The following is a 25346-nucleotide window of genomic DNA, read 5'->3' as shown; positions in this document are numbered from 1 at the left end:
GCCACAGAATAAAACATTTTAAAAGATAATTGCGACTTTTTATCTCACAATTGCGAGTTTACATCTCGCAATTCTGACTTTATTTCTCAGAATTGCGAGATGTAAGGTCAGAATTGCGTGAAATAAAGTCGCAATTGCGTGTTATTAAGTCAGAATTGCGAGATATAAAGTCAGAATTGTGTGAAATAAAGTCGCAATTGCTTCTTATAAAGTCAGAATTGCAAGATATAAATTCAGAACTGTGTGAAATGTCGCAATTGCTTATAAAGTCAGAACAAGATATAGAGTCAGAATTGTGTGATATAAAGTCGCAATTGCGTCTTATAAAGTCAGAATTGCAAAATATAAAGTCAGAATTGTGTGAAATAAAGTCGCAATTGCTTAAAGTCTAAGTGAATTATTATTTAACCTTTAGGCTACATTATTTGTTAACCCATGGTATTAATACAAACTACACAATAGTACGAGCTGAACTGTTGCTTCATTTATCCAATTTAGAAAAAGTGCTAATTTGGAATTCCACCATGGAAAAAGTGGGCCGGTCTTGGGCCTGAAACTCCCGGGCTGAAAAGTGGCCCCACTCCGGCCCTGGACTACCCCGTTCCCTTTTTCTTATTCCCTGTAACCAGTCCGTGTTGGTCAGCCGGTAAATCGATGGCCCATGTAGGAAAAAACTCAATAGTGCGAGTGTTAGTGTCACGGTTCATGAATTCACTGTCTCTCTCTCGTCTAACGTGCTGTTGTGTGTGTGTGTGTGTGTGTGTGTGTGTCTGTGGGCGTGATCACTGATCATCAGTGATCAGTAGCGCCAGCTGGTTTCAATTGTATGTCTCTATATAAGCTCAGTAACTGGTGTCTCATGTTGTCAGATCGTTGTGGTTTCCCGGTGTGTTTCCTGTGCCGGTTCCTGTGTTCCCTGTGCCGTTTTGGATCTTCCTGTCTTCGTCGTGTCTTCCTGGATTACCTGCACTCTTCTCAAGATCATCGAGCACTTCACGAGGGATCACCACAGGATTACTGCACCAGCACCAGTTGCCCATCGAGGTCCCTGCGTCACTATTCCACCAGCGTTTGTGTCCGTCCACCTGTCCCGCTGTGTTGGCGTTCATCTGTGTGCTGTGTTTCTGACCATCTGTGTGTTTTCAATAAAGAGCGTTGTTGCATATACATCCTGTCTGTCATCCGTTACAGAACGATCTGACCATCTATGGATGTAGCAGGCGCCACGAGTTGGGACGAGTTTGCGACTCGAAGCATTGCGAGAATGGACACCCAGGAAGAGAGCATCGCCAACACAGGTCGGGCGGTGCAAGCGCTTGTGACGCAGGTGTCCGAGCTCACCCAACAACTCCAACAGCTAAGAGTTCCCACTGCGCCGCCCACACTTCCCGTTCAGCCCAATCCACCAGAGCCACCCCAGCAGCGCGAACCGAGACTACCGACACCAGAGGGATATTCAGGTGAACCGGAGTTTTGCAGAGCATTTGTGACCCGATGTTCTATGCACTTTTCATTACAGCCGCTGACGTTCAGTCAAGAACAGTCGAAGGTGGCATTCGTGCTGACGCTGTTGTCTGGCAAGGCGGCTCTCTGGGGAACGGCAGTGTGGGAGAATCAAGATCCGTGCTGCGCCTCGTTCCAGGCACTCTCCGAGGAGATGAAGAGGGTTTTCGATCGTGCGGTGGCGGGTAGGGAGGCGGCCAGACTACTCGCCGATCTCCGCCAAGGTAACGGCTCGGTGTCGGAATATTCCATCCGGTTCCGCACCCTGGCTGCAGAGTGCCGATGGAACGAGGAGGCGCAGTGGGATCGATTCCTGCATGGGTTGGCTGACCGTGTCCAGAGGGAGATTTACATGCTGGACCTTCCACGCAGTCTGAATGGACTCATTGAGTTGGCGCTGCGAGTGGATGCTCGGCTGAGCAGAATGGGTCGCTTCCAACAGAACCTTCCGTTTCGCGGGATGGAGAACCCGCGCTCTGAGAACGTGGACACGGTCAGTCCCGTTTGTGATCCCGAGCCCATGCAGGTGGGTAGAGCTCGGCTTTCCCGGGAGGAGAGAGAACGGCGGAGGTCCCAAGGACTGTGTCTATACTACGGGAGGGCGGGTCACTTCATCCACTCGTGCCCGTTAAAAGATCAAGCCCGGTAGTAACAATGAGGCTACTATCGGGTGGGATCTCCGCCGAGAAGACCTCATCATCACCATCATCAGCTACTCTCCTTCCGGTAAGACTAAGGTGGGCAACCCACACGCACGACACCAAGGGTTTACTGGATTCGGGGGCAGAAGGTAATTTTATGGACTCAGAACTGGCTCATCATCTTCACATCCCGGTTTCCCCTCTTCCGTACAAGATCTCTGTCAAGGCTCTCAATGGACAACAACTTCCTGACATTTCACACTCCACTGAACCTATCACTCTCATCACTTCTGGCAACCACACAGAGACTATATCATTCCTCCTCATGAACTCACCTCTTGCACCCATCGTACTCGGACATCCCTGGCTCACTTTACATAATCCCAGAGTCGATTGGGGTCACAATTCTGTTTCTTTGTGGAGTAATACGTGTCATGAGTCATGTCTTGTGTCTGCGTGTTCGTCTGTACCTGTGTCTGTATTCCAGGAGGAGGCGTTGAATTTGTCTAACGTGCCCGGGGAGTACCAGGACCTGAGAGAAGTGTTCAGTAAGTCTCGTGCTGCTTCTCTCCCTCCACATCGTCCCTATGACTGTGCCATAGACTTAGTGCCAGGTGAGTCTCCGCCTAAAGGCAAGTTATATTCACTTTCTGTTCCAGAAAGGGAGGCTATGGAGAAATATATTTCTGATTCTCTAGCATCCAAATTCATTGGACCTTCCTCATCTCCAGCGGGGGCGGGGTTCTTTTTTGTGGGGAAAAAGGATGGATCTCTGCGACCGTGCATTGATTACCGAGGGTTGAACAACATCACGGTAAAGACTACTTATCCTTTGCCGCTGATGTCTTCAGCCTTCGAGCGGTTACAGGGAGCATCCATCTCCACAAAATTGGATTTACGTAACGCTTATCATTTGGTTCGCATAAGGAAGGGCGATGAATGGAAGACCGCGTTCAATACCCCCAGGGGGCACTTTGAATACTTGGTCATGCCCTTCGGGCTGTCCAACTCCCCAGCGGTCTTCCAGACACTCGTCAATGACGTGCTGAGAGATATGGTTGACCAGTTCATATATGTCTACCTGGATGACATATTGATTTTTTCGTCTTCTCTCCAGGAACACGTTCAGCACGTCAGACGAGTGCTTCAGAGGTTGCTAGAGAATGGGCTTTTTGTCAAGGCGGAGAAATGCGTTTTTCATGCACAGTTTGTTCCTTTTCTAGGGTACATCGTCTCGTCTGAGGGAGTGCGTATGGATCCTGACAAGGTTAAGGCTGTGATAGATTGGCCAAGTCCAGATTCCCGTAAGGCCCTACAGAGGTTTCTGGGGTTTGCCAATTTTTATCGGCGTTTTATTCGCAATTTCAGCCAACTAGCCGCGCCTCTGACTGCCCTGACCTCCTCCAGAACGACGTTCAGGTGGTCCGATACAGCGGAAGCTGTATTCGCCAAACTGAAAAGCCGCTTCGTTTCGGCTCCCATCCTCGTTGCCCCTGATTCATCACGTCAGTTCGTGGTGGAGGTCGACGCGTCAGAGGTGGGGGTAGGAGCAGTTCTTTCCCAACGTTCTTCCACAGACGACAAGATGCATCCTTGCGCGTTTTTGTCTCATCGTTTATCACCTGCCGAACGTAACTATGACATTGGTAATAGAGAATTGTTAGCAGTCAAGTTAGCGCTGGAAGAGTGGCGTCACTGGTTAGAAGGGTCAGGGGTACCTTTTATCGTATGGACCGATCATAAAAACCTAGAATATATCAGAACCGCCAAAAGACTCAACTCTAGGCAGGCTCGGTGGGCACTTTTTTTCGGACGTTTTGATTTTTCTCTTTCGTACCGCCCGGGTTCCAAAAACATCAAACCTGATTCCTTATTTCGTATTTCGTATTTTTGACCAATCCGAACGCCCGTCTACTCCCGAGTGTATTTTACCCGAGACATTAGTGGTCTCCACTCTCAGATGGGAGGTCGAATCGAAGGTCATGAAGGCCTTAAAAGGGGTAACGCCTCCGCCCGATTGCCCACCGAATCGTTTGTTTGTGCCAGAGGGGTGTCGGTCCGACGTCATTCAGTGGGGTCATTGTTCCAGCATAGCATGTCATCCAGGGGTAAATCGCATCAGTTTTTTGGTTAGGCAACGATTCTGGTGGCCATTAATGGCTCGCGACATCCGCAGTTTTGTTTTGGCTTGCTCAGTTTGTGCCACTGGTAAGACTTCCAATCGACCCCCGGATGGGTTACTCCAACCGCTGTCTGTCCCTTCGAGACCCTGGTCCCACATTGCGCTAGATTTTATTACCGCCCTCCCGCCCTCCCAGGGCAAGACGGTCGTTTTGACTGTCGTGGACCGGTTCTCGAAGGCGGCTCATTTTATTCCCTTGCCCAAATTACCCTCAGCCAAGGAAACAGCGGTAACTGTCATAGATCACGTCTTTCGCTTACATGGCCTCCCGATGGACGTGGTTTCCGACAGGGGTCCCCAATTTGTGTCCAAATTTTGGCAAGAATTTTGTAAGTTACTGGGGGCGACTGTCAGTCTCTCTTCGGGGTTTCATCCTCAGAGCAATGGTCAAACGGAGAGAGCCAACCAAGATCTGGAGAGAGTGTTGCGATTTTTGGTTTCCAAGAATCCTTCCTCCTGGAGCCAACAACTCTCTATGGTGGAGTACGCCCACAATTCATTACCAGTGTCATCCACGGGCCTTACTCCGTTTGAATGTAGTTTAGGTTACCAGCCACCAGTTTTTGCTAGTACGGAATCCGAAGTCGCGGTCCCCTCCGCTCACGCCTTCGTCCAGAGGTGTCGCCACACTTGGACTAGAGCCTGTGAGACTCTTCTCCAAGTGGGGGCGCGCACCAAGGCTAAGGCCGATCGCCACCGGTCGAAGCCTCCCGTATACGTCGTTGGTCAAAAAGTGTGGCTTTCAACCAAGAACATTCCTCTCCGCTCCGTTTCTAATAAACTTGCTCCCAAATTCATCGGCCCGTTTCCTGTCACCAAGATCATTAGTCCGGTGGCAGTCCGTCTCAAACTTCCTCCTGCGTACAGGAGAATTCATCCCGCCTTTCATGTGTCAAAGATTAAACCTGTGTTTTGGGCACGCATTAATCCGCCAGTCCCGGTTCCCCCCCCGCCGCGTCTCGTAGATGGGGAACCAACTTATTCGGCTAACCGTATTCTGGACTCGAGAAGGAGGGGACGTGGATTTCAGTACCTGGTGGACTGGGAAGGTTACGGTCCGGAGGAGAGAAGTTGGGTTCCTGCTAGAGACATTCTGGATCACTCCCTTATCGATGATTACAATCGACAGGTAAGTCCGTCGGGGAACGCCAGGAGGCGTTCCTAGGGGAGGGGGTACTGTCACGGTTCATGAATTCACTGTCTCTCTCTCGTCTAACGTGCTGTTGTGTGTGTGTGTGTGTGTCTGTGGGCGTGGTCACTGATCATCAGTGATCAGTAGCGCCAGCTGGTTTCAATTGTATGTCTCTATATAAGCTCAGTAACTGGTGTCTCATGTTGTCAGATCGTTGTGGTTTCCCGGTGTGTTTCCTGTGCCGGTTCCTGTGTTCCCTGTGCCGTTTTGGATCTTCCTGTCTTCGTCGTGTCTTCCTGGATTACCTGCACTCTTCTCAAGATCATCGAGCACTTCACGAGGGATCACCACAGGATTACTGCACCAGCACCAGTTGCCCATCGAGGTCCCTGCGTCACTATTCCACCAGCGTTTGTGTCCGTCCAACTGTCCCGCTGTGTTGGCGTTCATCTGTGTGCTGTGTTTCTGACCATCTGTGTGTTTTCAATAAAGAGCGTTGTTGCATATACATCCTGTCTGTCATCCGTTACAGTTAGTTAACATCCCTCATTAAATAATATTAACAAAACTAAGAAATCATCCTTAGTGGCAATAAAGCATGTCTTCTCATGCACTCATAAATGGATGCAAAATAAGAACATCTGTGATCTATTACAGCATTGTTGTATTGTTTATTATATAATGGACACAGTACTGAAGCCTGTTCTCATTGTGGTCAGTCCGGTTCTTAAATACATAGATATCTTTAGTTTGTGTTTTGTCTCATTTAGTTTGCTGAGACTTGTCACATGATGCCATTGTTTAGTGGGCTATTTTATATTTACTTCTCACATCCTCCACCAATTCTGGCACCAGCACTCCTCTCTCACTCCTCCTTGATGATTGACTCACCCTGGACTACAATGCCCAGAATCCTTTGCTTCCCACCATCTTTTCCCACCATGTTCCCATTTCACCTCATTATTATCACATTAGTGTACTTATACTGTATTCAGGCCTCATCTACATTAATTTGGAAACATATAAAATGGTATTTTCATTTCAAAATGTTCTCCGTCCACACAAGGGTTTTCAAGTTATTTGTCCACACTAAAATATTGGAAAAATGCTAAAATCATTTTACTGTGCAAGCAGAAAATACAATAAAAAGCTCACTGAGATGGTGATGATATAAGACCGGAAATACTCCGTTTTCTCACTGTATTTTTCTGGCACGATCATTTTATCAGCAAAATATTTCACCAATTCAGGCCCAACTTAAATGCTATTTTATGGTCTAAAACACAATTGCCCTTGTTTTGACGAAGGACGGAAACAGCTCCCTCCTTCAGGGAACGGGGGTTACAATAGTAATTGATATTTATCAGAACAGTATGCATGACATGACCAAACATACGTCATTGTTTTCAAATAGGCCTACCTCTGTTTTCACAGTCCACAAAGAGAATTTTTTTCAAATTATTCCACAAGTCAAAAACGCCATCTCAATGTGGACAAAAGTCCAAAACATAGAGAAATTAAAGATGCATTTTCAAATGCATATGGATTCATGTTGGCATATTCTCAATTTTCTTTCCAATTCACCTTGCACCTTCTGGCCCTGTCCCAAATGGCAAACTTCATACACACTTCCGTGCATTAGAGACCGTATGGGGTGTCCCATTTGACATTTTGTGCCCTATCATACAGTTGGCGCAATGCAGCACCAGACGCGACACAAGTTTTTTTTTTGCTAGTTTCAGCCTGACGCAGTTATCATTTTCACGTCCTGCACCACGTTGTTTAAATAGCAAATGCATTTACGCCCATGGCCGTGCTGGTCTGAAAACGAGGTCAGACACATTGTTGGCTCCTTGCTAGAGACGTTCAGTCTTTTCGTTTCCATGTAAATAGCGAATCCGCCATGGTGCGAGTGCAACTGGCTTTTAAAAGGAATGGGAGATGAGACTCTGATTGGTTCATTGCACCTTACGCCCAAAACACACCCATTACTCATTACTCAGAATAGGGACAACCCTTTTAGACCATGTGTCGACCATTTTTCCCATCGATGAACTAGCAAAAGTAGATTCAGACTCTGGAGGTAAACTCTGATATACGCCCTAAGTGCGCTTTAGACCATGTGCTTAGATCGTTAAAATAGGTCCCTTTAGGTTTCAGAAGGGTGCTCACAAGCGCCCCCTTTGCGGTCTATATGTGCCCTCGATGCGCACAACTTTGCTGGGGTTTTTTTTCCTGTGAAAAAAACCCTTCACGCCTAAAAATAGCTCTAATGTAACTCCCTTGCCTCATTTAGTATACACAGATCCATGAATTTGCTGATTGGCCCCGCCTACACTCACACCAGCTCACAGATTCACTCGACCAACTTACTGAGGTAAACAACATTAGACATAACAGTAATTAATATGATTAGCCTTTTGCTTGACTATGTTACCAAACAGCTAATAATGTGTTGCTAATGTTACAGAAACTATGTTCCCATTCACCATCTCAGTCTGCCTTCTAACAATCATCAGAAATGCTTTAAACAACTCAGAATGTCAGTGGAGAAAGACATATAGTTCATCATAACACAGGCGCGCAGATGGCATGGGGACGGGGGGGACATGACCCCCCCAGATTCATAGTGACATACATACATCATATACCCGCTATATTGCTAAATCTACCCGATTTTTCATATCAACAAAAAATGATAGCAGGATAACATGGCTTCTCTCGCAACTGTCCTGATTCACAGCAGTTAATGATATACTAAAGCCTGCCAGTACATTGACATGATTGGTCGTTTGTGACGTCAGAAACACCAGCGATTTCGGTAACACTTTACAACATGGGTGCACTAATATGCATTAATTCATGCTTAACTAATGCACAGATAATCATGTGTTAATGTATGACTCATGAAGAACTAAACCATTAATTAATGATTACTGCATCAGCAACTAATAAAGATTCTAAATGATTAATAGATCAAGTAAAGTAATATGTGAATTGTTATTAATTAAATGTGTCATAATGTATCCTTAATAACATTGTATTAACTAATAGTGTAAATTAATTACCGCAATGGGTTGAAGTCATGCACTTCAACTTTGAATTGTCTGCTCTAATTAATCATTAACTAATGATTTGCAAATGTATCAATATGTTATGACTTTACTTGTTGAGACACATGATTATTAACTAATTATTAAGTAATATGCCATTTTGGTTTTGACATCTACTAAGCCATGGATTTCAATTTCCAACCATCTACAACTGGATTTCACTGAGACCAATGAACCTTGTTGTTCATGCACAGGAGTATGTCAGGTGAAGCTTGCGGTCTTGTTACACTGAAAACATGCGGTCAAGCTCTGCTATTTCATAACACTGTGTCTTGACTGGACAAAGACAACAGAACGTCCATTATAGTCAGTGAGACTATACACTGGATGCGGCGCGACACTACACGACAAAACCCCGACGGTAAACCGATGCTACACTCTATTCCTGATGTACTCAGAGCTCTTGTGCTAGTTCTGTTACGAAGGACAAATGGACTTGCGATGGTCTGTCATGTCCAGTGTAGATAACTGGTCTCATCCAGTTTAAACACAGTGTAACAGCGGTCAGGAGTTCAGATTCTGGTGTGCTGATATTTGTGTGCAGCCCAACTCACCCATCCTTCAAACACATTCACCAACATTACATTCACTGCATGTGCAAACTGTTAAAACCCATAAATGGCTTATTACTTAACAATTAGTTAATAGTCATGTGCCTCAACAAGTAAAGTCATAACATGATGATACATTTGCAAATCATTAGTTAATGATTAATTAAAGCAGACAACTGGACGTTGAAATACATTGCTTTGACCAACTGTGGTAACACATTAATTTACACTTTTAGTTAATAAAATATGTTATTAAGAAATTAATACATTAAGACACATTTAATTAATAACAATTCACATATTACTTTACTTGATCTATTAATCATTTAGAATCTTTATTAGTTGCTGATGCAGTAATCATTAATTAATGGTTTAGTTCTTCATGAGTCATACATTAACACATGATTATCTGTGCATTAGTTAAGCATGAATTAATGCATATTAGTGCACCTATATTGTAAAGTGTTACTGCAATTTCAAACCGTGTTTTTGAGACTGTCTTTGGTTCACTGCTGGTTTAAGGAGAAAATACCCAGCAATGGTGTTGACTTATGCATATGCACGTTTGGTCTTAAAGCATATTAAAAACACCACATAGACATATAAACAGGGCTTGACATTAACACCCGCCAACCCGCCAAATGCGGGTGGATTTTGCTCGTGGTGGGTAACACAGTCACTCCAACTAGCCACTTTGGCGGGTTGAATAATTGTAGTCTTTTCAAAAGGCATCTGAAATAAGTGTGACACTACACTACAACTCCCATAGGGCTGTCAACGAATATTCTAAATTCAAATATATATTCGAATAGGTTTTCGGAACGGAACAGAATTTCGAAGGTGAAAATTAATATTCGAATGTGGGAAAACGCCCGCGGTAGCAGAGGTGCGGCTGTCTGCTTTGCGAGTGTGCGCGCTGCCTGAGGGGTCAGGTCATTTTATTTAACATTAAACAGAAACATTACTAAAGTGTAGGCTACTGTACTGACTGAATAGATATTGCATGAATAAGGTAGGTTAGATACAGCAGTTTCATGCACTGCAGGCTTCCACTGGTTTGATTATTTACCGTTTCATGTCAAGGAAAAGTTCCATGTTTACCACAGCACAGCTCGCTCGGAGCGTTCAATGTCGGTTCTATATACTGTAAAACTTCAATTAATGTTAATAGCCTACTATTTGTTTCAATCACTGAATGAAGCCTGCTATATAAGAGTCGCGACCTTAAATTGCTTGCACAAAACTCTTGATCAGCACTCAACATTTGCTTATTGTTGTTGTTTATTTAAACTGCACAGAGCGCGTGACGCCTCATTCGCGACGCAAGACCTCCAGACGCGCGTAAACTCGTCTTTACACTCGCGCCAGACGCTCTATTCGCGTTTGGTGTGAACGCAGCATGAGGGAGGGCGAGAGAGAGAAAGAGTGCCTGCGAGTGAGCGAGCGAGAGTGAGTGAGGTCTGTGGTCTTGGCCATTAGTTGATTTACTTGTTTTCGTGTAGGTAATATGTTGTCAAATATGTTTAAACTTAAATAAACTACCTATACAAGTAGTTATGTCTCTTTGTATTAATTTGTCCTGTTATTGACATAATGCGCGTCATTGACAAAATGCACAACCAGATGTTCGAATAGTTCGAATATAAGCTATGTGATTTTTTTTTTATAGGGAATATTTGAAGGACATTTTTGAGCAATTTTGACAGCCCTAATGAGTATTGTCGCTAGTGACCGACAACAAAGAATCGAAGAGACAGCTAGCTGCCCTGCTGGAGTTATGCCGGTGGAGCAATGTGGCGACATATAATACATAATACATGGTTTTATTTTAAAAAAGGAGCTTTACACACAACCTTATCAGAGCTAATGATAATGACCTGTATTGTTATATATTTATGTAGTCTTGATTTGGGTGTATACAGTGGTTTTACATTTAAAAGGGTTGTATCTAGTTCAAGTAAATTTTAGCACGCCATAGTCAACTTTTATCAGGTAATTTCACAACAACAAAAATGTGGCTAGTAAAAATGCTGTGTGGCTAGTAACTTTGGAAAACCACTAGCCACATTGGCTAGTGAGCAAAAAAGTTAATGTCAAGCCCTGCATATAAACAACATTAAAAACTTGATTTTCACCACAGGGGGACTTTAACAGAAACCATGCGAGAGTCATTTTGAAAAGGAAATGTACCTAATGGGATTTGTTTGACTGAGTCATTTGAGAAAACATTTACTTTTAGTGAAAATCGTACAACTTGCAACATGCAAATGATCCAAACGCTGTTTCATCCACACAGTTTATTGGGTCTTGAACATAAAGATCATCCACATACAATGACACAAGGTTATTTGGTCCTCTGCATATCTGAGAATACTGAAGTCTCTAGGCAGCATCATTTTACATCCTCATGAAGCTATAACATAATACATTATAACTTGTAGATCCCAGCCTATCAGACTGCAGTAGAGCAGACACATAAAGATTCTTGTTGTGCTCCTCTGACTTCAGTCTGCAGATCTGCACAGCGGATCTATGTTCTACAGAGGTAAACATTTACACAATTTCTTTCTCTATTCTTTGTTCTTCCGAAGGGAAAAGGGCAGATACAATTATTTTTCTATAAGAAAAATATGATGAAACTGGCTATAAGTATAATACTACAGATAATACAATGGTAACCCAGAGTAAATGTGATGATGTCACTCTTTGGTTTCCTTGATTAATTGCTGGTGATTCTGCAACAAAAAAGTGAAGAAAAACAACATTACTGAACTGTGTTAAAGACAACAGATCCGGCTATAATTCTTATTCAAACATTACTAGTGAATGACAAATTTTGAATAATATTTTTAACAATGTTTCACACACCGATGATGATCAGCTGTACAGTCTGAAGTTCAGATGTGTGTGTGTTATAGCAGATGTATTTTCCTGCATCAGCGTATTGAAGATTGTTGAGTTTGATGGAGAAGTTTCCTCTCTCATACTCCAATGGGAAAGTTTCGACTCTGTTCTTGTACTGATGGTCTTGTTCTGATACTGTCTCTTCACCCTTGACTATATCACACACAATCTTGCTGCCGTTGTGTCTCCAAAACACATTAATGTCTTCAAGTTTAAGATCATGTTCAATGGAAGAACACGGCAGGAGAACAGAACCACCAATAACAGCCTCTACTGTTTCCTGCAGAGACACTGAAACAACACAAACTGTAAACACACAATTTATTCATTTATACATGTGGCATGTGGCATCTTTTTGTTTTGTGTTCACCTTCACGTATCAGCAGTGAAAATACACAGATGAAGCAGCATCTGCAAACAGAAATAGAAGTAGAGCAGCTTTTTAAACAATTGTACAAAGCTTGCATACACAAACAATAATAAAAATCATAAAAAAATCTCAATCATCAGCCAAAAGTCTTATGAAGAGCATGTAGCTCGAAATGTCATCTTTTTTTTTTTTTTTTTGCAATACAAAAGTTACTTATTAATCTAAACATTTGATTAGAACATCAGTATTTATAAGGTTATCTGAACAGTTTTGAGGTTAAATAATTATTTTTTGTTAGTATTTTAAATTAGATTTGGTTTTATTTGAGCCAGAGTTTAGTTGGGCACGTGTCAGTGAGAAAGCAGCGCTACGCATGCAGTGAATGAAGAATCTGTAGTTGACCGTAACCCTTCTGCTAAAACATTGAATTCATTGTAAACCTACACAATTTACTACTATTAACTAAAGCTACCAAGAAGACAATGCAAAATGCTAACAACTAAATCAAAATTATAGTTACAGCAGATAAACCATGCAGGAAAAAAAAACCTTATAACATGTTTAATGTATTAACAACACTTAAGAGATTTCCCTTTTAATTACAGTTGATATAAAGCATTTGACAACCAAAACACATGCAGGCCGAACACGAACACGAGAATCAGACATTCATTGTTTAGAAGTATGACTCGTGTTTGTACAAACAGCATTTCATTCACATACCTGATCATCATGGTAGCCTAATATTATCAATATATGTTTTATTTGACTATATTGCATAGAAATATTTCCTAAATTTAAGTAAAATGCTACTTTTTAAACAGAAAGTATTGTAGCTCGTTAGCTTCCGTACGCCATGCGTTCTACGTATGACATCAGACGTAAGTGACATCAACAGTAATCACGTGAACTGATCAGACATGCGCATCAGATATTCGTTAATCTTTCTTAAATTTTGAGAATTAACATCTCCCAAATGTTGTCATCATTTACTTACTCTCAAGTTGTTCTAAACCTGTATGAGTTTCTTTCTTCTGTTGATCACAGGAAGATATGTTGAAGAATGCTGGTAATCAGACAGTTGACGGTAGCCATTGACTTCCATTGTATTTTTTTCCTACTATGGAAGTTTCCTACTGATTACCAGCATTCTTCAACATATCTTCATTTGTGATCAACAGAAGAAAGAAACTCATACAGGTTTAGAACAACTTGAGGGTAAGTGATGACAACATTTTCATTTTTGGGTCAACTATCCCTTTAAGATCACCAACAAAAGTATAAAAGTAAGAGTATTGGGCTAGTTTCACTGAAAAATAATCAAGTTATATACATAATAATAAAAATAAGCTGAGCTGTTTTTTTCAGCAGGTTGCTATAGTCATCCTTTCGTCTAATGTGACGTTAGATCATACTAGTGAAATGAACAGCAGTGAATGAATTGAGTAAATGTACTCAGACTTACATGAGAATGAGATTGAAGCTTCCTTCTTAAACTCCTGGGAAAATGTTGTTTTCTGGATCCTGATCCTCAAGTGAAACATTTCTCTGACCGATGTCTCATATATTCCTGCCATTGTGTCTTCAAAACATTTTGACTTAAGGTTTGTTTGTTTTTTTCACTGAAAAAAAAAAAAAAAAGATTTCAGAGCTTCCACCAACATCCTCATTCTGACCTACAGGGAAAAAAGAAAGAGAGGGAACTGAAAACAACAGGGAAATACTGCCTGGATTTTAAAAATGGGTTTCAAAAATGAATAAACAAACAGTTTATTTACAACAATAAATTACCTGTTTTCTTTTTCATATTTGGTCTCAATTCATAAAGATCTTCCTCACAGTTCCTCTCTCCTGTTTTCATCCTGACGGACTGAACAAGTGCTGAGAGACTCTGATATTCTCTGATGAACAGATGGGAGGAGAAACTAGTTGTCAGACTAGATGAGCTGGTTATTGGAACAAGTACAGTGTGTTTTGTGTTTAAAAAATATATACTTATATTATAACTAGTAACATCTTTATTTTGACCACCAGAGAAACTAGAAGAGAGAGAAAGCATAAGTCCCAAACTCACAGCCTTGTTCGATCTTTGCTTGTTTAATCAGCATGTAGGTTTGGATGTGTGTTGCTTGTTTCAATTCAGTTGAACTTTTTTAATTCATTGGCACACCTACATCTACACCTACACCTACACTTACACCTACACACACACACACACACACACACACACACACACACACACACACACACACACACACACACACACACACACACACACACACACACACACACACACACACACACACACACACACACTACTGTTATAGATTCAAGTGGCTTTATTTGCCTGGAAAAAGCTTTACATCGCCAAAGCATTGCTAACATTAAATTACAGGCGTACATGTTTACACACAATTTAAAAACAAAAAAGTTTGAAAAAGTAATATTCCAACCAGGAAAATGAAAAAAGGGGGGGGGGGGTACACCATGATTTGTTCTATATAAATGTGACTCAGTGTTGATGTACCTGTTGATTGTGCAGTTTGTGGTCCCGTTGAACTGGTTAAACGTTTGTCATGACAGGACGTCTCAAACCTGAATGCCAGGTTTGCATTTCTCTTCTTTTTGACATATTCTTTTGCATTATATTATAGAATTAGATTTTTTGTAGTATATGGGAAAATATAAATTTGATGCCTGTTGTCATCATACAGTTTCTGAAACACACATGAGGCATTCAGTTTAATTTTAATCAGTATTACCCGAATTGACCTGACGGCAGTATGACAGGTTTCATTGACTAAGGTGTGGTGTTGATGTGGAAACTCTGAGCACCAGGATGTTTGTCATACACACACAAATGAAAAGAGTGGTTATGATATCCTGGTGTATCAATAGTCCGAACAGTAAGGTGTTGTCACATTTAGAACATGTCAATACTCATATTGGCTTTTTGCAGCAGACCCACTTAAAAAACTCAGATCAAGTCAGAATTCGCCAGAAATGGATTGGACAAGTATTTCATTCAAATATTTTGAGTAAAAATGGAAATGTGGAAATCATAAACAACTGGTGCGTTCAGTTTTCTCCTTCACAAACTTTAGCTGACTCTGGCGGTAGATTGTTTCTGGTCTACTATAGGGTTTTGGCCGGACACATGAATGCAGTGAAGATGAATGGTTACCTAGATTTTGTTTCCAATTTTCATTCTTAAATAGCCTGGAAATCCAGACCTAAATCTAAAAGATTAATGGTCTGGCGTCGACTAATGAAAATCGCCCAGCTCGAGAGTAGTCACCAAGCATGCATTTGAAAATCTCACTGCACGCAATTGGATAACACTACAACCAATCACAACAACAAGCCCCATACGCTTAGCTACCAGCGGAGCTAACTGGTAGATTATACTCTTACCGTATCCGGTCGGCAAAACAGCAAAAACCTCCTTCTTGCAAAGGAACGATTCGAGCGCCGTCTTCTGTTCCTGTTTTAGATAAAAAGCCAAGTCTAACTCGTTCATTGTAGCGGCCAAAGCCGTTTCAAACAACTGGTGTTCATCCATAGCCATCTTGCAATGTTTACTAATGACTTCGACGTCACAGCGCTGTCGTCATCTGTTTAGCTCACCTCTGGCCCGCCTATATCTGATAACCTGATGTGATTGGTGCAGCTCAGATTGAGGGGCATATTTAATGAGTATCATTACTCGACACCAGAGTAACTCGCTGAGCAAATTCAACTTGTGCTCTCGCGAGAACTCTGGATTACCAGGGTAATACTTAAATCCTTTTTAAGACTCTAAATCAACACATATTTTATTTGGAACAAAGGGCCTATCAGAATTCACAGGGAAATCCTTCAGAAACCAAAGCTTTTGGGTGGGCTTGCCCTTCCTAATTTTTTATTTTACTTCTGGGCAGTAAATATACACACTACATTATTCTGGTTTCAGAGTCATTTTGGACTGGGTATCGACTGGCTGTTGATTGGGTACCGGCTTAGGTTAGTGTTGAAGAGGGTTCCTGTTCCCCAATCTGCAGTCTCGCACTGTCCTTATGGTAATCTCATCGTACGGCAATCATTACGAATCTGGTCCCAATTTCGAACCCATTTCGGCATTCAGCATTTGCCGGTGGTTTCACCAATTAATTGTAAGCCTCTAGTTCCCCCTTCACCTAATGACAAAGCATTTAATACATGGCAGAGAGCAGGGATTTTGGTTGTCAATGATATCTGTATTGATCATATTTTTCCCAGTTTCACACAGCTGATACAAAAATTCTCCCTTTCTAATGTACTTTTTTATATAGTTTACAACTCCAAAACTTTGTTAAAAATTCATTCCCTGACCTTCCGAATCATATTCTTGAAGTAGCCGTAGACAATCTTATATCTGTGCACGACACAGCCTCATTCAATTAAAATGTATTCACTGTGTTTTCTTTCTTTGTGTTTGGGGTTATGGGTAGGACGGGATGGGAATAATATATTTCACTGTTTTCTTGTACATGTATCATGTTGTAAAAGTTTCATAAACAGATTAAGCAAAATAAATAAATAGCCACATCAACTGAAAGAGCTTGATTTATAATAGTGTCCACATATTTTAGGGAGATCACATCCTGATCAAAGCAGATGTGGGACTCTGAGAACATCTCAGATAATGGGCTGAAACTGTTTTACAAACTACACAAAATGTTTGAGTTAAGAATGGTTTGGTTTCAGTTCAACATTGACCCCAAATTAGCCAATGTGCTTTATATGTACTGTGTGTCACAGCAACCCTGCAAACTTTTCACTTACAACCCCATCCTTTTTCTTACATTGACACAACACTCAGCTAGGAAAAGCTTAGAAGGTTAAGAAACATAGTGGAACTACAGTGTAAGCCTAATTCTTCACAATTCTGTGAGGATTCTAAAGGAAATGAATGAGGCAGTGTCGGCGGGTTCAGTTGTGGCAAATGTGTTGTTTCTGTAACTGAAACAAAGTGCTTAGGTTGTATGTTTCTAACATAACTCAAACTAGCTGTGGAGTTTTAAAAATTCTGTAAAGATTCTTAAGTAATCACATTAAAAAAATTTTTTTTTAAAAGTTAGCAAAAAAAAATAAAACTAAAAAGAAAAAAAAGGTAAAGCATATCTTTAGCTAGCTTGCATCACTTGCGTCTGGTGTCATCCAAGGATGCACATGCTTTATTGACATATAGAAGAGTTTGTGATAATTTCTGTTGTTTGGAAAATGTAGGACTTAAAATTTAAAGAGATGGAAATTGAGGGATGTAGACAGGGAAGGTTTAAGCTGTATAGTGAGAAATTGAAATGACAAGACCAGGAAGATGGAGTTGAAGAATTAAAAAAAAAAAAAAAAAAAAAAATGAGTAGTATTGTACATAAAACAGTGATAGAGATATTCAGCTAAAGTCAGTTTAGTGTTGATTCAGTTCCGTTGTGAAGATCATCTATTATTTCATTAGTTAAATTTGTAAATTAGTTAATTTCATCTATAAAGCAGTTTTGCAAAAAATTATGTTATCGTCCAGGTCAGTTCAGTTCTCATACAACAGCGTCAGTACAGTCAGATCAATAATATTGTTGAAAATTTAGTTTCCCCAAGAACTAAGCAAGCCAGAGGCGACAGTGGCAAGAAACCCAAACTCCATCAGGAGACAGAATGAATAAAAAAACCTTGGGAGAATCCAGGCTCAGTCGGGGGGTCAGTTCTCCTCTGGTCAATGAACGAACACGGTGTGATTATGATTCAGGCTGCATTCAGAGTCAGAAGTCAGATCAGAATCTGAAGCATTCAAATATTCATCCAGTTCCTTTTGCTTGAAGATCGGATTCATCACGCCGGAATGGAGCCGAAGCTGGCCATATGATCTGTGTGGAGGACTTGTCTGGTTCTTGTGGTCTCTGCTAAAGATCTGTGCCAATTGCTGTCTTGTCGATGAGGCCTTCACAGGGGATTGACTAGTAAACACAGTCTCTGCTGACATTCAGGGCTGAGTTTTGGTCGTGTCTAGGTGCAGGTCCACCATCTGATCTGGATATGGACCGGATCAGGCTGACTACGGTAACCTCGGAATAAGGATGAGAGTCACAAACAGACTAATTTTAGCGTTGATGTCATTCTTAACGATGTAACAAGTACATTGTGTGTTATAGGAAGTGTTCCTGTTTCCGGATGACAGTTTATGCAGCCTAACAATCCTTTTACTGATTTGAATAATAGAAATTGATAATGTGTTATGTGTCACAGTTATGTTTAGTTTCACTTTCATGAACTTTGTTTATCTTCTGTTTCCTTTGACTTTATTTCTTGCCATTAATCTGTTTTATGGACACTGACTCAATCATCACAGCTGTTAGTCTTTATATTCATTATCTTGTGAATATATGCTTTTTGTTTTCAGTCCCTCAGTATTGTTTGTTTCGTGGAGTTTGCTTGTTGTTTTGATTACCTGATTCTCAGTTATTTAATAAACCTTGTGTTGTTTTGATCCTTTTTACATTTATTCATCATCTTTGGTCCCGTCACTCCAACTCGGCCTGTCGACCTGTCGGCTTCGCCTTGGCTCCTCCCTCCCTCGGCTCCACCAGACTCCCTCGACCCTCCGGCTCCACCTTGGTCAGCCGTCACCCAGCCTGTGCTACGAACTTACAAGCCATCCACTGTGCTCAGTCTCTCCACCCCTTCGACTCCAACGGCTCCACCTTGGTCCTCGCCCGGTACATGTTCAGCCCGATGGGCATTGCAAACATCATAGGAAATAAGGGAGCATCGATACATTACTTTACATGAAGTGGAGAGGGAAATGTACCCAGCTGTCAGTGAGCATAGCCCTTCTCCACAGGACTGCAAGAGGACTGACTAAATGAAATGCTGTAAAAAGGAGTTGAGGCCCCAGCATTATTATTGAGTTTAATTAGTCTCATGTGTGGTTTATGTGTGGAAGACGCAGCAGTTACATTGCAAATTATCATGATTATGGTTAAATAAGATAAAATACACATATAATATAACCAAATTGCATTTATTCTCATATTAAACATTTATCACTCTGTTCAGCACATTCAAACATGAAGAGTCGTATTCATTAAATTAACAATACATTATATATAAATGCACATGGATGTACTTACACATGTATATTAAATGAAAATATGGTAATTTAAATTGTATTTATTTACAGAAGCCTTTATTATGTAATATCTACTATAAGCATATCTGCATATAAGCCTACATTTTAATAGGTTAAAAATGACCAAGTGCAAAATGTCAAATGTCAAAAAATAAAACACATGGATGAAAGAATAGTTCATAATAAGATCAATAAGATGCATTTTTTAAATATAGATTAATTTCTAATGAATGCACAACTGTAAAGTAGACATTTCAGTTCTCTACTGCCCTCTAGAGGCTGAAAACTGTAACTCTCCACTCGATCCACACACTGGAGATCTCTGCTCTCACCACTGGATGGCAGCTGTAACTCTCTTGGTGTCATGTGTTTGGTTGTTCACTGTAAACCTCACAATCTCCTGAGTTCATTACTCAAAACAATCCAGAGTTGACAGAGAACATTTATAGTTAGTGAGCATTATGAGACTGAAACTGATTTAAGACATGTTTATAGCTTAACTTTAGCTATTTATTATTCACTTCTGGTGATTTTATCATGAAAGGTGTGTTCATTTCTGAAGATTATCATAAACATAAACTTTAATTGGTCACAGAGCTTATTTTTCTGCAATAAGACAATGGGAAAATCCTTGGCTTTTTGTCGAGGGAACCAGACTGATGCGAACTTCTGGGTTGACCAACAAAAATATGTCATCAATTCAGCACTTTTTGAGGATCTCTCCGATGAATAGTAAAACACAGCGGTTCACATCATTTCAACACACTTTTTTTAAATAGAAAATTACGTTTACATTCTTCATCTTATGTCAGATGACTCTTCACAATTTATTTTGATTTAAATTAGAAGCAAACTAATGAATGCACCTTTAATGAAACACACGTCAAGTTAATGTGTTCAAGATCAAACAAGCTCAAATACCTCATTAAAACAGTGGTTATAAAAAGCACAAAATGCTTTTTTATTAATAAAGTGGTGATGGTAATGAGGGCATTAGGTGTTGTGGTCAGAGTTTTAGACTTCCTCTGCTTGATGTGGAAGGTTTTTGTCTTCCTGCTTTTCTTCAGAGCTGCAGTATAGTCATCTTAATGTTGTGTGGAGGGAAACAGAATCATTCTGAAGTGTTTTTATCTCGACAACATGAAGATCATTCAGCTTCAGCTCTGTGAGTTTTGCATATCAATATATTTACATGCACTTTACAAACTTAAACTTAAACTAAATTGTTTTATCATAAATCTTCATTCATCGTTTTATATTTCACAAAGGTTTTAATTAGGTAAAACTGAATTTGATGCATGTTTATTTATTTAATTTTTTATGTTATAGATGTTTTAATCTGTTGCCGAGCTGCAGTCTCAGATCAACTCACTGATTTGGGATCAAATGTGACCATAAACTGTGATCTTGATGAAAATGAGGTTTATTGGATTTTACTGAAAACACCAGATCCTCCAACAGTGATTCTACGGTCATTCCTACCACCAATATCCCCTTTTCACACAAATAAAACATTCAGAAAGAAATATTCAGTTCAGTTTAAACATCGTCTGTTTATTAATAATGTGACCGCTGATGAATTAGGAGTTTATTACTGTATGAACACAGATGAACCTCTAAAACTCAGCAACAGCACCAGACTGCACTTCACCGGTGAGTTCATTTACTCCTCTACTGATCAAGTCATATTGATGATTAGTGTGAATAATTACATTGGTTATGCACTACTTCAGGATTTTTACACACTCATGAACAACATAATTTTGCACATACAAAGATGAAAATTATATAAATATTAAAGTCAGTCGGTTATTACTGTAACTCTGAACACTTTCATTACAGAATCAACTCAACTAACTGAGTGTCACAATCATACAGTGGTGGAGTTTATTGATCAGAATCAGACACAATGGCAGATTATTATCATCATATCTGCTCTGATGAACGGGCTTCTGCTCATTGTGCTGATCGGTGAGAGATTCTTTAATTAAAAACATAATAAGCAAATGAAAAATAGTCTTAAAATATCAGTATGACGCTCTTCTCAGGCATCTAAAGTTTATTTATTTTTATTTTTACTATTTTGGTTTTTAGGTGTCTTCATATACAGTATATATCTTTACCATTTAATACCATTTAAATCTGAATTCCTTGTCTCATTTTTAGTTTTTGCTGTTGGAAAAACAGAACGGTTGGAAAAATATGATCCTGATCTTCAGACACGAGTTATATATCAGCCTCATGACCCAAACCGACTAACATCACAATAAGGTCAAATATGTGAAACCATCATTAATAGTTTTAGTAAAATTCATTATAAGTTTCGATAATTGTTAAGAATTCTTGCAGAGCTGTTATTCAAACAAAACTTGCTCTATGCCTTTTGTTTGGATTATTGTTAATATTAATAAAAAGCTGAATGTTAAAATATTGTTTTCTTTGTTGCTCTTTCAGTTCACTGACGTGATGATATTAAGCAAGCGACAGCATCTGTGTTTGATAACATGTTCTTAAAATATCATGTGCTTCATATACTTAATGTCAAGAATAAATATTTTTATATTGTAATATCAGATGCTGGAGACTGGTGCTAAAATAAAAATTATTTAGAAATATATTACATTCCTTTTTGAGTACAAAAAAGCTTTTGAACATTTCTACCATTATTGGTTTGGAAAAGATTAATTAAACATGGTCCTTTAGTTATTAATACATATGAAAATTTTAGTTATTGCGCTGATGCAGTTTGCATTTGCATTTAACCTGTAAAAAGTGTTTGTATTTAACAATAATTGAAGTCTTTGTGTGTTTTTGGCCAGATGCATTTCCACTTGATCTTGACAAAGTACAATTACAAACCTTTTCTGTCCTGGGTTTCTTGGCATGGCTAACTAGTAGATAAGGCTAATGCCCAATTATTATTATTATTAGTAGTAGTAGTAGTAGTAGTATTCATGCTTTTTGTCAAAAGTGTAATATTTTCTTTTGACAGAATATTTTTTTTGTTATCTAAAAATAATCTCATGAATTAAAAAATGTAAGAATCTGATTTAAAACATGTAATATGTACATTTTATTTGACATTTATATGTTATATAGAAATATATTTGATATATTTGTTAAATATATATCTTTGTATTCAGCGCACAGAAAAGGCCCACGGCTGCAGAGTGGAAAAACTCTCTGAGGTTCTAAACCAAAACCAGAAATATGTTCCACTGGTTGTTTCTCTCACCTTTGTCTAGAGTGGATGTTAAACTGAACTAAGTGTCAATACCTTTATATGTTTATCTCAATTCTCACAGTTTTCTTAACCTCAAGTGGAAACAGCAGCATTGCCGTAGTTGTACATTGTATCGCTTCTGTTCTTCATACTATCTAGATCTACACATTTCACATCAGAGCATTAGACATCATGTAAAACACCTTCACTCTCGATAAGTTTATATTGCTGTGAATGTTCAACAGTTAAAGCAGCTTCACATGAATCTAGGGTCATTCTCAGAGGCTTCAGTTCATACAGAGGAAGAGCTGTGACTGAGCTTTTCCTTTTCAGTTTAAAAGAAAGCTTATGATTTGCATTAAGTGTCTGAATGGCTTTGAAAGGACAAACACCAAATTTAATATAAAATATAAAGTTCAACATCATATTCTGTAGATAATAGATTTCAGACTTCATTGAGTCAGACATACTATTCACTTTGTTGCAGATGTGATCTTGTGCACACTGTATGAACACACAAAAGATTCATTTGACTGATGTGTAATTAGGAATTAATAAATCAGTTTTTTCATTAAAGGATATTGTCATGAAACACCTGGGGAACTAATCAACATGAAGAACTAACTATAAAGCAAAACACACATCAGGAAATAACATAAAAGTCCACAAACAGGGAATATATGACAGAAGTGCAGTTTTAATCTTAAGAAATATCAAATAATCCATAAAGATCTCAAAATGGATTTAACAACAGTGAACACAACATGATGAAATAACACTTGTGATAAAGACTCAATTGTCCTTTAGTAAACAATGTTCCTGTCTCAGTGTCAAGATCTTATAATGTTATACATTACATTCTGTTATAAGTATAATGCAGTGCAAATGGCAAGAATATGACAGTACAAAACTTGTCAGACAATAAAAATGCCAGAAAAGTTAGAGAAAGGGAAAAGTCAAACTTGTATGTCACTTGTTTCCTTCAGTCATGAAAGAAGGGAATAAGGCAGCTTTCTTTCTTTTTCTAAAGAGAAATATGATCAAAGTATTACAGATAACACAATGCAAACCCAGAGCAAAAGCAAACAAAATTCAAAGAAAATTCAAAAATCAAAAATTTCTAGTGACTGATAACATCTAAATTTTTCAATTAGTCTGACGAATCATTTCTCATTGAGCCAATGTTAACAGACTATTGCAACAAGAATTGCACTTGGGCCAATTTAAAAATTTAGATGTGACCAGTCACTAGAAAATTTTGACTTGGAGAGGCTAGAAATTTTTTACAGTGCAGTCTTTATGCTAAGCTATGCTAGCGGTGGGTGCGTCAGGGAGAGTGGAAACCACAAAGTGGCTGGCCAATAAGGCAGTTCTGATGAGCTCCAGTGTCCATATAAATCCTGAGACGGTCAGCGAAAGAGATGCGCCACTGTGCTACAACAAAAAGGTGGATTTGACTTGATCAGCTTGTACCCGATTTCAAACCACACAAGAAAGTTAACCATGCATTTGGTCCTACATTTCTTTGACCTGGCTGCCACAAACAATATAGCATACAGTTCAGACAAACAGATCTGCTAAGGAGAAACTGCAGTATTTTGACTTTAAGCTGCTGTTATAGTTGAAATATTGCTCAAGCAGAGGGTGGTCGAGGTCAACAGGTTCACAAGATCCCCATTGATGATGATGAGATGAGCATTCAAACTAAGAAGAGGAGGCCTGTTGAACCACATCAAAAAATATGGGGCTCTCTGTTTGCCAAAGATGGTGGAGGCAGTATGCATTACGGTCAGTGTTGCCATGTCCGCTTATTATAAGCGACTTTGGGCTTGTTTTTCTGTAAAGTCGCTTACAAATATTGGTAGTCGCGGGTCGCAGTTTTTTTGGGCTTGTTTTAAAGTGTAGTTGCTTATTTGGGCTTGTTCCCAGCTCCATAATAAGTTGTCAAGCAGAATTTTTCTATATGTTTTTTAAACGTGGGAGTTTGTCTTGCCTGTTCCCCCTATCCCTCCCCTTTCCCCATGATACAGAAGAGTGCAACAAGTACTAACCAATCAGAGGCAAAAGGGCAATCTGTTTTTTTTTTCTGGTTTGGAAACATCAGTGAGTGACGTTTAAATGAAAATACCTATGGAAAATACGCGTGAGTCGCGACTGACGGTGACTGGACTGTAGGAGAGTTTTTCGAGGAACAAAAATGCCCGGGACAAAGTGGGCGAAATACGGGAAGAAATATAACAGACTGGGAGAAAGAGAAATATAATGGTGGTGTTATTCTTCATAATGAGGCTAAAGTGTTATGAGTCTTAAGAAAAATGTTTTAGACCAAGCCTCATCCTCACCTGTTCAAATGGTTTTGACTGGAATGTTTTTTAAACCAGTTTAATTTATTTAAGTCTTTTCTAACTCACTCATTTGTTGATCAGAGCAGGAGCCACTTTATTGCTGCACACTAGATTATCAATAATTTCTCCTGTTTCTGGGTTATAGTTATTTAAAAATGGGATCTTCTGCAGTCCCTGCAATAATAAATAAAGAATTTGTGAATTCAGGATGATATTTATTTGTGTGCAAATTTTAATT

At 39.7% G+C, this 25346-nt stretch overlaps 1 protein-coding gene and 1 long non-coding RNA gene across 2 annotated transcripts in view; one reads left to right on the top strand and one right to left on the bottom strand.

The window, feature by feature from the left end:
- LOC308702321 (V-set domain-containing T-cell activation inhibitor 1-like) overlaps window positions 1-25346 on the top strand; it is a 460835-nt gene that overhangs the window by 392798 nt on the left and 42691 nt on the right. The gene's annotated exons all lie outside the window — the stretch shown is intronic.
- On the bottom strand, window positions 11518-14041 carry LOC308701628. Its single transcript, XR_014031488.1, has 4 exons — window positions 13862-14041; window positions 12397-12437; window positions 11991-12317; window positions 11518-11857 (listed from the first exon to the last, which is right to left on the bottom strand). It is a non-coding gene; the product is annotated as an uncharacterized lncRNA (long non-coding RNA).

Source organism: Scardinius erythrophthalmus (genome assembly GCF_964197995.2).
Source record: "Scardinius erythrophthalmus genome assembly, chromosome: 14".
NCBI classification, from domain to species: Eukaryota; Metazoa; Chordata; class Actinopteri; order Cypriniformes; family Leuciscidae; genus Scardinius; species Scardinius erythrophthalmus.
Note: the sequence above shows the minus strand (reverse complement) of the source record. Positions and strands in the feature narration are given on the sequence as shown.